The sequence below is a fragment of the Alligator mississippiensis genome, chromosome 5 (genome assembly GCF_030867095.1).
Source record: "Alligator mississippiensis isolate rAllMis1 chromosome 5, rAllMis1, whole genome shotgun sequence".
NCBI lineage: Eukaryota > Metazoa > Chordata > Crocodylia > Alligatoridae > Alligator > Alligator mississippiensis.
The window spans coordinates 88404093-88417243 of NC_081828.1; the positions used below are offsets into that span (position 1 = coordinate 88404093).

A 13151-nucleotide genomic window follows, 5' to 3' on the forward strand; every position below is an offset into this window, starting at 1 on the left:
TCATGGTAATGAAGTAAACAGTAAATGGGAGCAGAGCTTAAGATGGGAAGGATTGAGGGTGCAAAAAGGGAGGGACAAAGGTGGAGTAAATGTTAATGAGCATGAACTGAAATGTCTATAGAAAGAACTAATGTTCTAGGCAGCTTCCTGCTTTGGAGCTAATCTGAAACCATCTCCATTTTTAATAAAGCTGTTGACAAGCAATGTGCGCAGGTGATGTGTGATGGCATTGATCCATTGTCTCCCTAGTCATTGGGCATCGCATGGAGTCAAGGTCTAACAGTGTGGTCAAGGAAGGAAGTACATCATGGATAGTTTAGTAAAATGTTCTGCTCATCTTGCTTGGCGCTCTCCTACTGATTACATTCTGGAAGGAGTGGGAGTATTTTAGCAAAAAAAAAAAATGTGACATTGGGCTTGAACCTCAAATATGTGGGTAGCTGAACTAGTAAGTATCCTAGGGAAACTAAACACATGCTTTGGGGTGAGGTGGGGGGGACTTCTTAATTAGAACAGCTCTCAGGAGACACTCTAATTAAAATGCCCACAGCATCTTGTGTATTCAATGTCTTGCATTTCAAAATGGTAGCAGGAGTGCTTTAAATAAATATTATTTGATGAGCTTTAGTTACAGCCCCCTCCCCCCACCATTTTGAAGTGTGGGAGGCTTGATACAGAAGATGTTGCAGCACACTGGAGCATTCTGATTAGAAGACTCATTCCAGCACCTTTTTTTTTTTTTTTTAATCGAAAGGCTTCTCTGACACATTCTCTAATCTGAACATGTTGGATCTCACGCAACAGTGCCCCTAATGTCCTGATATACATCCAAACAGCAGTTGGTTCTTTCTCCCTCCCCGCTTCCCCCCTCAGTCAAAATTAACATATCCAAGGGCCATATCTAGTAGAAAACCCATGTTACCTTCAACAACTCATGCATAAGAACCTCTGCCCTAGACAAGTAGCTCGGAACCAAGTTAGAGAGCTAGTCAGCAAAGAAGGCAATTGTGAGTTTTAACTCCTATAATCTTTGTTTGTTAGGACTGTTTATAAATTAGCTGCCTAGAACCCGTGACTCTTTCCCTCAGTCCCCTATGACACACACATATGGCTATGTGAGTACCTTAACCTAAATTACAGTTATGCTCTTTATTGTTCATACTTGCAATTTCTCTGTCCCTCCACTTACCTATGAATCTTCAATTCTCCTCTCTACAATTTAACAGCTTCAATGGAGAAGTATAGTGCCCTTCCTTAAAACAGACTATTTCCTAGTTGTTAGAGCACCCTCCTGAGAGGAGGGAAGTTCCATTCAGAGGAAGTAACTGAATGAAGATTTCCCATTTCACACTTGCATTTAGATCATGATTGCTCTAATGACTAAGAGACTGCATAAAATGGAAAATTACTTTTTCCAGCCACATTTCAAAGAAAATAGTGCACTTTTCCTCTGCATATTGTAAGAAGCTTCACCCTGTCAGCATGTACTAAATGTAATCTGACCTAAATAGATCATCTAGTCTACCCCTCCTCCAACCAGTGGTGAGGGGTTAGACTAGACGATCTATTCAGGTCCCTTCTGACCCCTAACTACTATGAAACTAATCAGTCAGCCCCAGAAGGGACAAAGAAGGAGAACCAATAGTATCTGAATCCCAATCAAGCTTAAGAGTTTGTTCAATGCTGAGCAGCTTGGCTTTGTGAAAACTGAGGCATGTCTGTGCATAAACAGGTCTAGAACTTTGAGGCAGATAAGTAACTTTTAAGGTCCCAAAATCTAGAGTGAAGGTGAAGTAATAGCTGAGTAGGGATTTTGAGGACTTAGGCAAAATTCTGCTTTACATCTAGTCTGTTATTCATTTTTGTTGATTACAGTGCTTATATAAAGGGTTATACAACATGAACTTATCTCCGTGGCCTATTGAGGATTTTAGTATGAATGTAATGAGTGCTTACTGCTCCATGAAAATTGTTCTCTCCCTCTTTCAAGTTTAGCCCATTAAACCACTTCTCTGGTGACAGGGTCTCTGTTGGAAAGACTCACACAAACTTTAAGGAATGTCTTTGAAAATTTCATTATGCACTGAAATGGCATACTTGAGACTAGCATCTACTTAAAAACATGATGTTGAGGAAAAGGATTGAGAATGAAAAAAACCCACAAAAACAAATGGTTCATGGCTACAGTACTTACTAATGAAGCATCCTGTACAAGATTTATGACAAGTTAACTAGTCCTTACCATTCCCTGTAATTATCCTATATGATAAAGCTTCATCTTGGCTGCAAAACTTCAATAAGTAACAGATCTTCTCCCTGGAAGATTTAACTGCAAAGAATATAAATATAGTGTTTTGTTTTGTTTTCACTGTCTTATTATCCTATGTATGTTTGACGCAACCAATAGAAACTTAATATGTAATCTATTAGGGCATTGGGCACACCTACCTCCAGATGCTACAAAGAGTCCATTCATATTGTTCTGCTTGCCTGCTGCTGTTATGCAGATTCTCTTTTCCTTCAGGGCTGTTCCATATGGATATATATCAAATTTGGGCCAAAACTTCAGGTGAAATGGGGCAGATTTGGATTAAACTAGCAAGTTAAAAATGTAGGCATTCACCAAGCTAGTTGTAATATATCCTAAATTTTGTGTAATAAAACTTTTTAGTTGGTTCCTATCACACAACCATTTGAATGTGTGGCTAGACTAGGGCTCCTAGACACAGAGGCACATAGTGTGTTCCCGTGGCTAGGAGTCCCACAAGCTGATGGAGCTTCTAGTTTTGGGAGCTTGCTGCTTGCCAGTGCAGGAAAACCCAGGTTCATGATCCCAGGGTCCCTCTGAGCCAGCAACAAGGCATGATAGTATCTGATACTGGATCCCATAATCAAGCTTCCTGCCATGCATGTGTTGCATGGCAGGCAGTGATTGTGGGGATTCCACATCAGATCCCATCATGTCTTCCTTCTACATCTGCCAGGGGCTTTGGATCTAGAGTTTGGTTCTCTCACACTTGCATTTATGCACATTCCACCATGAATCTGTTTGTGTACTGTGACATACAGCTTTTGGAGGGATGTTGTCAACTGTTTTTGATATGGTGGGATGTTGTTGAGTTTGGGGTGGAATATGTGCCCCCGCCACCCCAGCCACACTCCTAAGGAAGACTTCAGGCTGTTCACTTGCCCCACCATCTGCCCACCCTCTCCACAGCCAACAAGAGGTATACTTAGCTCTCCCACCCATGGGACAGTAGGTGTTGGTGTGTAATGAGCCCCCTCACACCCCACAAACCACTGCCAGTCTTGAACAGGAACCCCTTGCCTCAGTCCACCCACCCCCCCCCACCCTTCTCATCCTCCTGTTCACTACCTTCCACCACGCACCCCTGCAGACAAACACAGATGTTTATAGATTTCATAGATTTCATAGACATTAGGGCTGGAAGGGACCTCAGAGGATCATTGAGTCCAGCCCCCTGCCCAGAGGGCAGGAAGTCAGCTGGGGTCATAGGATCCCAGCAAGATAAGCATCCAGTTTGCTCTTGAAGGTGTTCAATGTAGGCGCTTGAACCACCTCAAGTGGCAGGCTGTTCCAGACCTTGGGGGCTTGGACAGTAAAGAAATTCTTCCTTATGTCCAGCCTGAAACGGTCTTGAAGTAGTTTATGACCATTCAACCTAGTCGTCATCCCTTGGGGCGCTCTGGTGAACAAACGTTCCCCCAGATACTGGTGGTTACCCCTGATAAACTTGTACATGGCCATCAGATCATCCCTGAGCCTGCACTTTTCCAGGCTAAAGAGCCCCAGGGCTCTCAGCCTGTCATCGTAGGGTCTGCTTCCCTGACCTCTGATCATGCACGTGGCTCTTCTCTGGACTCTCTCAAGCTTCTCCACATCCTTTTTGAATTGTGGAGCCCAAAACTGGACGCAGTACTCCAGCTGCAGCCTCACTAAGGCCGAGTACAAGGGGAGAATGACATCCCGGGATTTGCTTGAGAAGCATCTATGGATGCAAGCCAGCGTTTTGGTCACTTTACTAGCTGCAGCATTGCACTGCAGGCTCATGTTCCTCTTGTGGTCAATGATGACCCCCAAGTCTCTTTCTTGCATAGTGTTAGCCAACATAGCACTGCCAAGCCTATAAGGATGCTGCGGGTTTTTCTTCCCAAGGTGGAGAACCTTGCATTTATCGGTGTTGAACACCATCAGATTCTCGTCCGCCCACTTGCTGAGCCTGTCCAGGTCAGCCTGGATCACCCGCCTGTCTTGTGGTGTGGATGACTTGCCCCAAAGTTTGGTGTCATCGGCGAACTTGGCCAGTCCGCTTCTGACTCCCAGTGTCCACATCATTAATGAAGATGTTGAACAGTATGGGTCCAAAGACAGAGCCTTGGGGGACCCCACTGGTCACAGGACACCACGATGAATGACTTCCATCAATTACTACACTCTGGGTCCGACCCCAGAGCCAGTTTTCCAGCCAGTGGATCGTGGGGGACCCAAGGCGACAATTGGCCAGTTTCTCCAAGAGGCGATCATGGGAAACCAGATCGAAGGCTTTTTTGAAGTCAAGATATATGACATCAATCTCTTCTCCCTTGTCCAGGTGATAGGTCACCTGGTCATAGAAGGAAATGAGATTGGTCAAGCAAGACCTACCCATAACAAACCCATGCTAGCTATCCCTTAAGATGTTGGCGTTGGCCAGTCCATTAAGGATGGCCTCTTTAATAAACTTTTCTAAGATCTTCCCCGGGATAGAAGTCAGGCTAATGGGCCTATAGTTAGCTGGATCCACTTTCCTCCCTTTCTTGAAGATAGGCACCACATTGGCCTTCTTCCAGTCTTCGGGCACTATACCAGAGCGCCAAGAGTTTTCAAAGATCCGCGCTAGAGGCTGGGCTATGATGCTCGCCAGCTCCTTGAGTACCCTGGGGTGAAGATTGTCAGGGCAGGCTGACTTGAAGGTATCCAGCTTCTCAAGATGTTCCTTCACGAAGTCAGCATCAATGGAGGGAAGCGGATCATCCTCACCCGGACTTCCCTGTCCCATAGCGGGCATGGGCGTCTCATGGGACTGATGAAAGACCGACACAAAGTACCTATTTAATAGGTTGGCTTTTTCCTGGGCGTCAGTTGTCAGTTGCCCCATCTGGTTCAGCAGGGGTCCAACGTTGCCCCTGCTTTTCCTCCGGCTCCCCACATATCTGAAAAAGGACTTTTTATTGTCCTTGATGCTCAAAGCTAGTTGGAGTTCAGCTGCAGCCTTGGATTCCCTGGTCTGTTCCCTACAGGACTGGACCAGTGCAGAGTAATCCTCCTTGGAGGTGACTCCCATCCTCCATCCTTTGTAGGCCTTTCTTTTTAGCCTCAGGAGGTATGCCAGGTCCCTGGAGAACCAGGGGGGCTGCTGTGCCCTCTTGATGCCTTTCCTCTGAGATGGAATAGACTTAGTTTGTGCTTTGAGGATCGCTTCCATGAGGAGCAACCACTCTTCTTGAACTCCCCTCTCCCCTTGGTCATGGTCCCTTAGGGCCTCACTGACAAGCCTCCTTAGCTTGTCAAAGTCGGCTTTCCTGAAGTCAAGGACTTCCGTGTTGCTGACTGACTTGCCAGCTTTTCGGTGGATGGTGAAGGTGCTCAGCTCATGGTCACTGTCACCCAGCTTCCCATCGATCACTAGGTCGCCGACTAGGTCATCCCCAGTAGCCAGTACCAGGTCGAGCAGCGCTTTGCCTCTCGTTGGCCAATGGACTTCTTGAGTCAGGTAGAGGTCATCCACACACAAGAGGAAGCTTTGCGACTGCTCAGATTTTGCTGAGCGATCCTCCCACGAGATGTCTGGGTAATTGAAGTCACCCATGACAACCATGGTCCTGGAGCATGCGGCCTCAGGCAATTCCCAGGCAAACTCCTGGTCAAGCTCAGGACTTTGGGTGGGAGGTCTGTAGTAGACTCCCACCATTGTGTCCCCTGTACCTTGTTCCCCATGGATTTTAACCCAGAGGGTCTCCAGCCATCCACCCTGGTCGCCAGTATCGGCTTGCAGGGACGTGTAGCTTTCTTTAACAGAGAAAGCTACACCCCTGCCCCTTTTCTCTACACGATCCCTCCTGTACAGGGTATAGCCATCTATACCTGTGGTCCAATCATGGGTGGAGTCCCACCAGGTCTCTGTTATCCCTGTGACATCATAATTATTTGCACTGAGCAGGAGGATGAGTTCCTCCTGCTTATTCCCCAAGCGTCTGGCATTTGTGTACAGGCAAGCAAGTGTCCCCTGGGGGGCTCCTTCCTTGCCCACAGGTTTTACTAGGGCTGGGGCAGGGGTGGGCTCCCTTTAGTGCCTTAAACTGCTGGCTTTGCAAGGATTGCTCAGTGGGCCAGCAGTGGCGGTAGTGCCCCCGTCCCCCAGCGGGCTTAGATTAAAGCCCGGTGGAGCAGATCAGCCAGTCTGGCTGAGAAGAGCCTCCTCCCTAGGGCAGAGAGGTGGAGGCCATCTCTTCCCAGCAGCTCACTGCCTCTCTCGCCAAAGAACGGGCTGTGGTCATGGAAGCCAAAGCCTTCTCGTCGACACCAGCGCTGCAGTCTTTGGTTGACCACGTGGATCCTCCTCTCCCTCCTTGGCCCATAGCCTGAGACTGGGAGGATCAACGAGAACACCACCTGTGCCCCCAGACCCTTTAGCCCCACTCCCAAATCCCTGTAGCGCCTCATGACCCGGCTGGGAGCACTCCAAGCCATGTCATTGGTGCCCACATGAATTAGGAGCATGGGATAGTGGTCTGTGGGTTTGAGGAGCTCTGGGATCCTCTCCGCAATGTCCCGGATGCGGGCCTCCGGGAAGCAGCAGACTTCCCGGGCTAAGGAGTCAGGGAGGCAGAAGGGGGTCTCCCACAACAAACACCTTAGGTTTTGTCTTGGGGAGAGCAGGGGCGGGAGCTGCAGTTGGGCCTATGTTGCCTGTGGGAGCCGGCAACTCCAGCAGGCTCTGCTGGAGCGGCAAGAGGTGTATACCTGTTGCTCAGCTCCGGCGGGGCAGGGGCCTTGGTGTGGTGGGCCTTAGGGCCCTCGACCACCGTGGTCCATGCCCCTGGCTGGACAGAGCGGGAGGTCCTGGAGTCCTCCTTTGGTCTGGAGGGAGACTGTGGTCTACCCTCCGCCTCCCGGGAGTCTATCTCCTGCTCGCAGTCCCTGATGGCACGCAGTCTCTGGACTGTGGCCTGGAGCTCCTCCAGCTGGTGCGCCAGAGACCCCAAAAGGGAGCAGATCCCACAAGGGGAGGTCACCATGCTACTGCTGAACATGCTACCATCCTTATCCAGTGTTGCAGCATTATTCTTAAGGCCAGAAGTAGTTTAATCAGAAGCACTGTCACCACCACTTCCTCCTCCTGCTTACCTATGTCCTCCAGATTCTCCATGTCAGAGGAGTGTTCACTGTGTTGTTATCCATTCCCCACTTCCCATTCCTAATGAATTTCATCCTGATTCTCTATTTGGCTCCTCTCCATCATCAGCCAGTTGTCAGATCTCACCCTTTTAAGATCACCACCATCTGCCACACTAGCGAAGGAGCGGGGGGGGGGGGGTGTTAGCTCTATTTAGCTGCACTCAATAGATGACCACTTCCTTTTCAACAAGTAACCCTGGGGGCAATGGGCATTTGTGCAGCCTTTTTTTGGTCCTGAGATAGCAGCAGATACTGTGATGTATCAAATCTTTGTTCAAGACAACTTGTAATCAAGCTTGCAAACATAAGATTTGCAACAGTCCTCTCCTGTTAATGTAGGACCAACCAGCTGAATACTTTTGCAAGGTCAGCAAAAAAATACTTTGCTTCTTCAATAAAATAATTTTATTCAGCAATAATAAAAATGGCCTTTATTGTAGAACTAACTAGGGGAAGACAGGCCAAACACAAACAGGCAGGTGTGACTGATTTTTTTTGTAGCATTCCAGGGCATTGAGCAGCCATCCCAATGGACCATGGCCCAATGGACCATGCCCAAATCTATCACCAACTCTTTTGTTTGTAAACAGGGTGCTTCATCATCTTTGGGTGTTGTGAGACATACGTGATGACTTCACAATCTTTGGAGTTTTCACAGCATGTGTATAAAGCTGACCCACAAATTTTGCCAGGGACCTGTTCTGAATCGCTTGCTGTTGACCATGAACTGCTTCACCATGTCTCATAAAGCCAAGGCCAGCAGTATGGAGTTCATGGAATAGGAGGCTGATACCTCCAATGCCCATGGACCCAACTGGACCTGAGAAGAACTGCAGGACTTAATTGGCATTTGGTCAGAGCAAAGCATCATAGACAAGCTGAAAAGTAGGAGGAATAAGTCTGTTTGCATCACTTTTGCAATGGAGACGTAGGCACAAGGGCATAATCATGACTAGAACCCAGGTCTGGTGCAAGATCAGTGCCCTCAAATCTGCATTTTACCATGCCAAACAGACAAACTCTCGCTCTGGGGCAGGGTGCAAAATTGCCCCTTTCTACAAACATCTGCCCATCATTCTGTCCAAGGATGTGAGTGTCGTTCTGGGTATGCACTGTTTCAGGACTGGGGTTACTCAGGGGGAGAGTACACTGACAGAGGCAGCTCCTCCTGTGGATGAAACCATAAGCATGTTGCAGCTGTATGGAGACTGCTTGGTGCTCCTAGGTGATGAGGACTGCCAAGAAGTTCAGTTGGCTTGCAGTGTTTGTAATGTCTTTATAATGTGATTATAATGTTTGTTCCCCACCCCCCATTTGCTCTTGTGTAAAGTAAATAAATACATTAATGGATTGTTAAAAGAGAATGATTCCTGTCCCTGACTACTGTCTTTTATTAAACTATTTGCAAAGCTCTGAGCAAAGTTTTGCAAAGCTGTTTCTGAGCTGCTGCTGAGCACCACAGGATACTATCCCCCACCCCACTCCTGCTGACGACAATGCATGGACCCAGCTGGCCCACCAAGCACAAGCATTAGCCTGATAATACATGGAAGAGTTGCTAATTGTCATCTTTCAAATGTTAAGGAAGGCTCTCCCATGCCTGTGGAAGTATTACAGCTTGTCGCTTTATTTTTCTTTCTTTTTTTTTTTCTCTGATTCTCTCTTTCTTTCATAATTCCATAAACACCCCCAAGCAAAACATCCCCATGCTGGCTGAGGTGGCTGGGCACAGTCATCACCTTTCCCAACCTGTCCCACCCACCCCAGACCCACACAATGCATGCCAATGTCCCTAGGAAAGAAAACATGCCCCACACATGTATAAATATAGACAAAAAAATTACAAAACTTTATTAAAAAAGGCAGTGTATAAGTAAATAAGTATTTAAATAATAAATAAACTAGAGAAAGAAAATGTAAAATTAATAGGAAAATAGAAAAAAAAGTGTTAAAAAGTCAGGATTTTCTTCCTCAACACCTATACATATACAATCTATATACAATAACTAAACACTAATTCCTATACAATTCTAAATGATACCTATCAATTTATCTATACACTATCTAAACGATATCTATTGAGCTCCCTATCTGTACACTATAGACTATATATAAAAATGTACACTACTTAACTACTAAACTACTTTCTATAGGACACTACACAGTATACTCTAAATGCTGTTTTTTCTCCTTATTATTGGTCTTCGTCTGTGCTTTCCAACTGTGAAAGTTTTCTGCAGGGAGGGGGAAGAAAGAAAAAGAGGACGGGGTTTTGGATGGCAATACAAAAACCTCCCTCTTGCCCCCACCCCGCACAAGGTATATGTTACCTATATATCACCTGGGATGCTACATATCCTGGCAGGCAGCATTTGCCTGCACTATTTGCTGTGATTCTGGAAGAGGAATATAAATTATAAGAAATAGGAAGGAAGTCTTAGGAGGTAGCACACTCCAAACTTTGATAGTCGCAAACTTACCATTCTGGTGATACTGCTGTGTTTGACAGTTAGGAACACTAGGGTGGGGACAGCAGGCAGGGGGCGTGGTGGGGGATATATAGGTATAGGTGCAGGTTGGGGGGGAGCACATGCACTAGAGGTGGCAGTGGTAAAGGAAGGGGAAAAATTACCAGAGGGTAGTATATTTCATTCACACCGCTGGGTTGCTCCTCCATTTCTCTTTATTCAAATCTAATATTCTGAGCCAACATGCTGCACTGTGCCCTAGCTGCCTGCTGTTAGCTTTGGAGTAGAAGGGAGGAAGGGAGGGTTAGAAAAATTAAAGTACACACACAAAATAAAATCACAGCGGCACCTGCAATCAAGAACCTGAAAAACAATGAAGCCCTAGGAAATGCTCAAATAAGAGAAAAAAATATTAACAGATCTTGACACCGTCAACCTAATGGAACAGATATGTTCAATGAAGTTTGAGTGGCATGAGGAGGGAGAATGGAAAATGGAATCCTTGTCAGAATACACAAAAGGAGAGATCTCACTGCCTTCAAAAACTATAATATAACTCTCATAGGGTCTTCTGCAGTTCATTACTATGCAGAATAAAAGGTAGCAAATATGAAGTTTAGGGATCTGGATTCAGATCCAACAGTTCCTCTGTAGACCAAATAATTACATCAAACACCACCAGAGAAGAATGCCGAGTGTGGCAGGATCCCTCATCATCAACTTCATTATGGGTGTGTACACATGTACTAACTTTCTGACAGTTAAGTTTATTTTAAAAAGTTAAGATACTTTAACTGTCAGAGTGTATGTGGAACAGAGGTGACTTAATTGTGGTGCAAGATAATACACCTCCAAGGTGTTTTATATTGAGTGTTACCAATTTTGCCCATTACTTTGGGGTGTGCTCATTTATTAGGGATAGTTTCTAGGGTCTTGGATATTCTGTCAATGTGCTGCCTGTGTTACTATACGGAGCTGTATCGTTCCCTTCTGCAAGCCCTCACCCCCAATGGAGCTATCTTGCAGGACTCAATCTCAAGGGGACTGGGTTCCTCCAGTCACCAAATCAGTCATACACACAAACACACACAAATTAACGTGACACGCCTGACCTGGCCGGGCTGATCAGCATGGACAGGCTGACACCCTCATATACCAAGAATCAGTTCATAAAAGCAACAATAAAATGCAGTCAGACAAGCACACAGGTGAACAGAATCCCTCTGAATCCAGCTGGGTGTCCAGCTGACACCCTCATGGGCCAGCATTCAGTTCATAAGGGCACGTCTGAGTCAAACTGGGTCAATCAGCCTCTACAAGCTGATCCCCTTATGTGTTTCAAACTCAGCACGTCCCAATCTTTGGCCTCTTGATGACCAGACCCCACAATATTTTTGGGCTTCACAGGGATCTTTAGCTTACGTAAAAGAAGCATTGCTGCAGAGCACAGGAGGAAAGAGAAGCAGAGAAGGAAAAATATACCCAGTTATTAACAGTTTGACTATAAAAGTTATTTATTGCTAAGCATATGAAATGTATAATGGTACTACTAATAATAGACTTGCAAAAGAAAAACAAACACAAACAATTACAGTACTACCCTGGTTTCACTAAGTATTTGGGGAAACTTAGCTCAAGCTTAACTGATAAAGTTCAGGTTTAGAAGTTTATGCCTAGAGAGAAAGGAGAGAGAGCGCAGGGATCTCACCTAGTCCAAGGAACTCGGGCTGCAAAGCTAACAGGCACAGTCCTTGAAGGGAGATAATCTGTTCTTCCAGCATCCCAAAAACAACAGGGGATGGTGTCAGCACAGGAGTTTTTCTTTCTTTCTTGGAACAATACAGAGAAGATTAGCATGGCCCCTGCACAAGGATGGCACTGGTGGCTGTGTGGCAGTGTTCCTGCCTACCACATAGGAGATCCAAGTTCAAGTCCCAGCTGTAGTGAATGAGCTAACAAAGAAAAAGTCCTCTTTCTTTCTTTCTTTCTTTCTTTCTTTCAAGATGGCCACCGACAGCTGAAGCCCTTCTAAGCTCCTCCAGCTCAGGTGCTTTCAGCTCGTTGCCTCGCACTCCCTGCCCCCCTTTTCCTGTGCCCCCCCAAAAAACAACCCTTGCCTCTCCCCACCCTGTCCCTGGGGACCCCCTCCCTGCCCCTTCCCCCCACTTTCTGAGCCTTTTTCCCCTGGGCTCTGGCAGCCTCGTTTGTCTCTGCCCCTCCCCCACCCCCGCCTGAGTTCTCCCTTTGATTTCTGCTGCCTCCCTCCCCCAGGGCCCCTGCCCTTGGTCCCTGCCATCTGCCCCTGCCTTGGGGCTTGCCCTGAGCCCCTGCGGGGTTGCTCTGCCCCCTCTCAGGCCGATTTTGGGGCGTTTTCAGCCCCCTCCCAGTCCCAGTCCCAGTCCCCCCTGTCAGCCTGAGGCTTTTTTTTTTTTTTTTTTGGCTGCGCTTCGCAGTTTAACCCTGTCCTGGCGAGGAATGGCAGCTCCTACGCCTGGCAGCTGGCATGAGGATGTCTCTCGGGACCTCCCACTGTCTCATGGCCTGAGGGTTCATGCCCCTCTCCATGTGGGGCTCAAGACTTGCGTGGAGGCTCTGGCCGCCCTCCTGGGATGGCATACCATCCGCTACGCGGGGCGCGTGAACACAATCCCGATGATCTATTTGAGCAAACCCGCCTTGGTTGACAGGGTGTGTGCAGAGGGCCTGGACATTGCGGGCATCCACTACCCTGTCACACCCCTAGAGACTCAGGCAGTGAGGGTGGTGATTTCCAACGTCCCACCGCACGTTTCCGATCGGGAGCTGGCCAGGGGACTCGAGGCCTATGGGGTTCCTGCGAGTCCTTTTCGCCGCCTGCCGATGGGAAACAAGAACCCTCAGGGCAAGCACGTCCTATCCTTTCGGAGGCAGGTCTTCATGCTCCTCAAGGAGGGCCCCCAGTCGCTGCCTCGCTCCCTGAGCCTCACGCTCGAGGGGCGGCGGTTTATTATCTATCTGTCTGTGGGAGAGACCACGTGCTTCAAGTGCGGGGGCTCCTCACACCTGGCCGCGCAGTGCCCTCAGGGCAAGGCGGCCAGACCATCGCCGCCTGCGGCAGCGCCGAGAGACGGCGCGTCGACCTCGGGGCACGCGGCAGGCCCAGGGAGGCTGGGAGCTCTTCCTTCTGACCTCCTTCCCCCCCCATTCCATCTCAGGGGACCGGGGTCTCCAGTGGGAAGCCATCA

General features: G+C 47.7%; 1 pseudogene; it reads left to right on the forward strand.

Annotated features, from left to right (window-relative positions):
• Nucleotides 1-11738: 11738 nt before the first annotated feature.
• LOC132251032 (U6 spliceosomal RNA) lies at nucleotides 11739-11834 on the forward strand (annotated as a pseudogene).
• Nucleotides 11835-13151: the final 1317 nt, after the last annotated feature.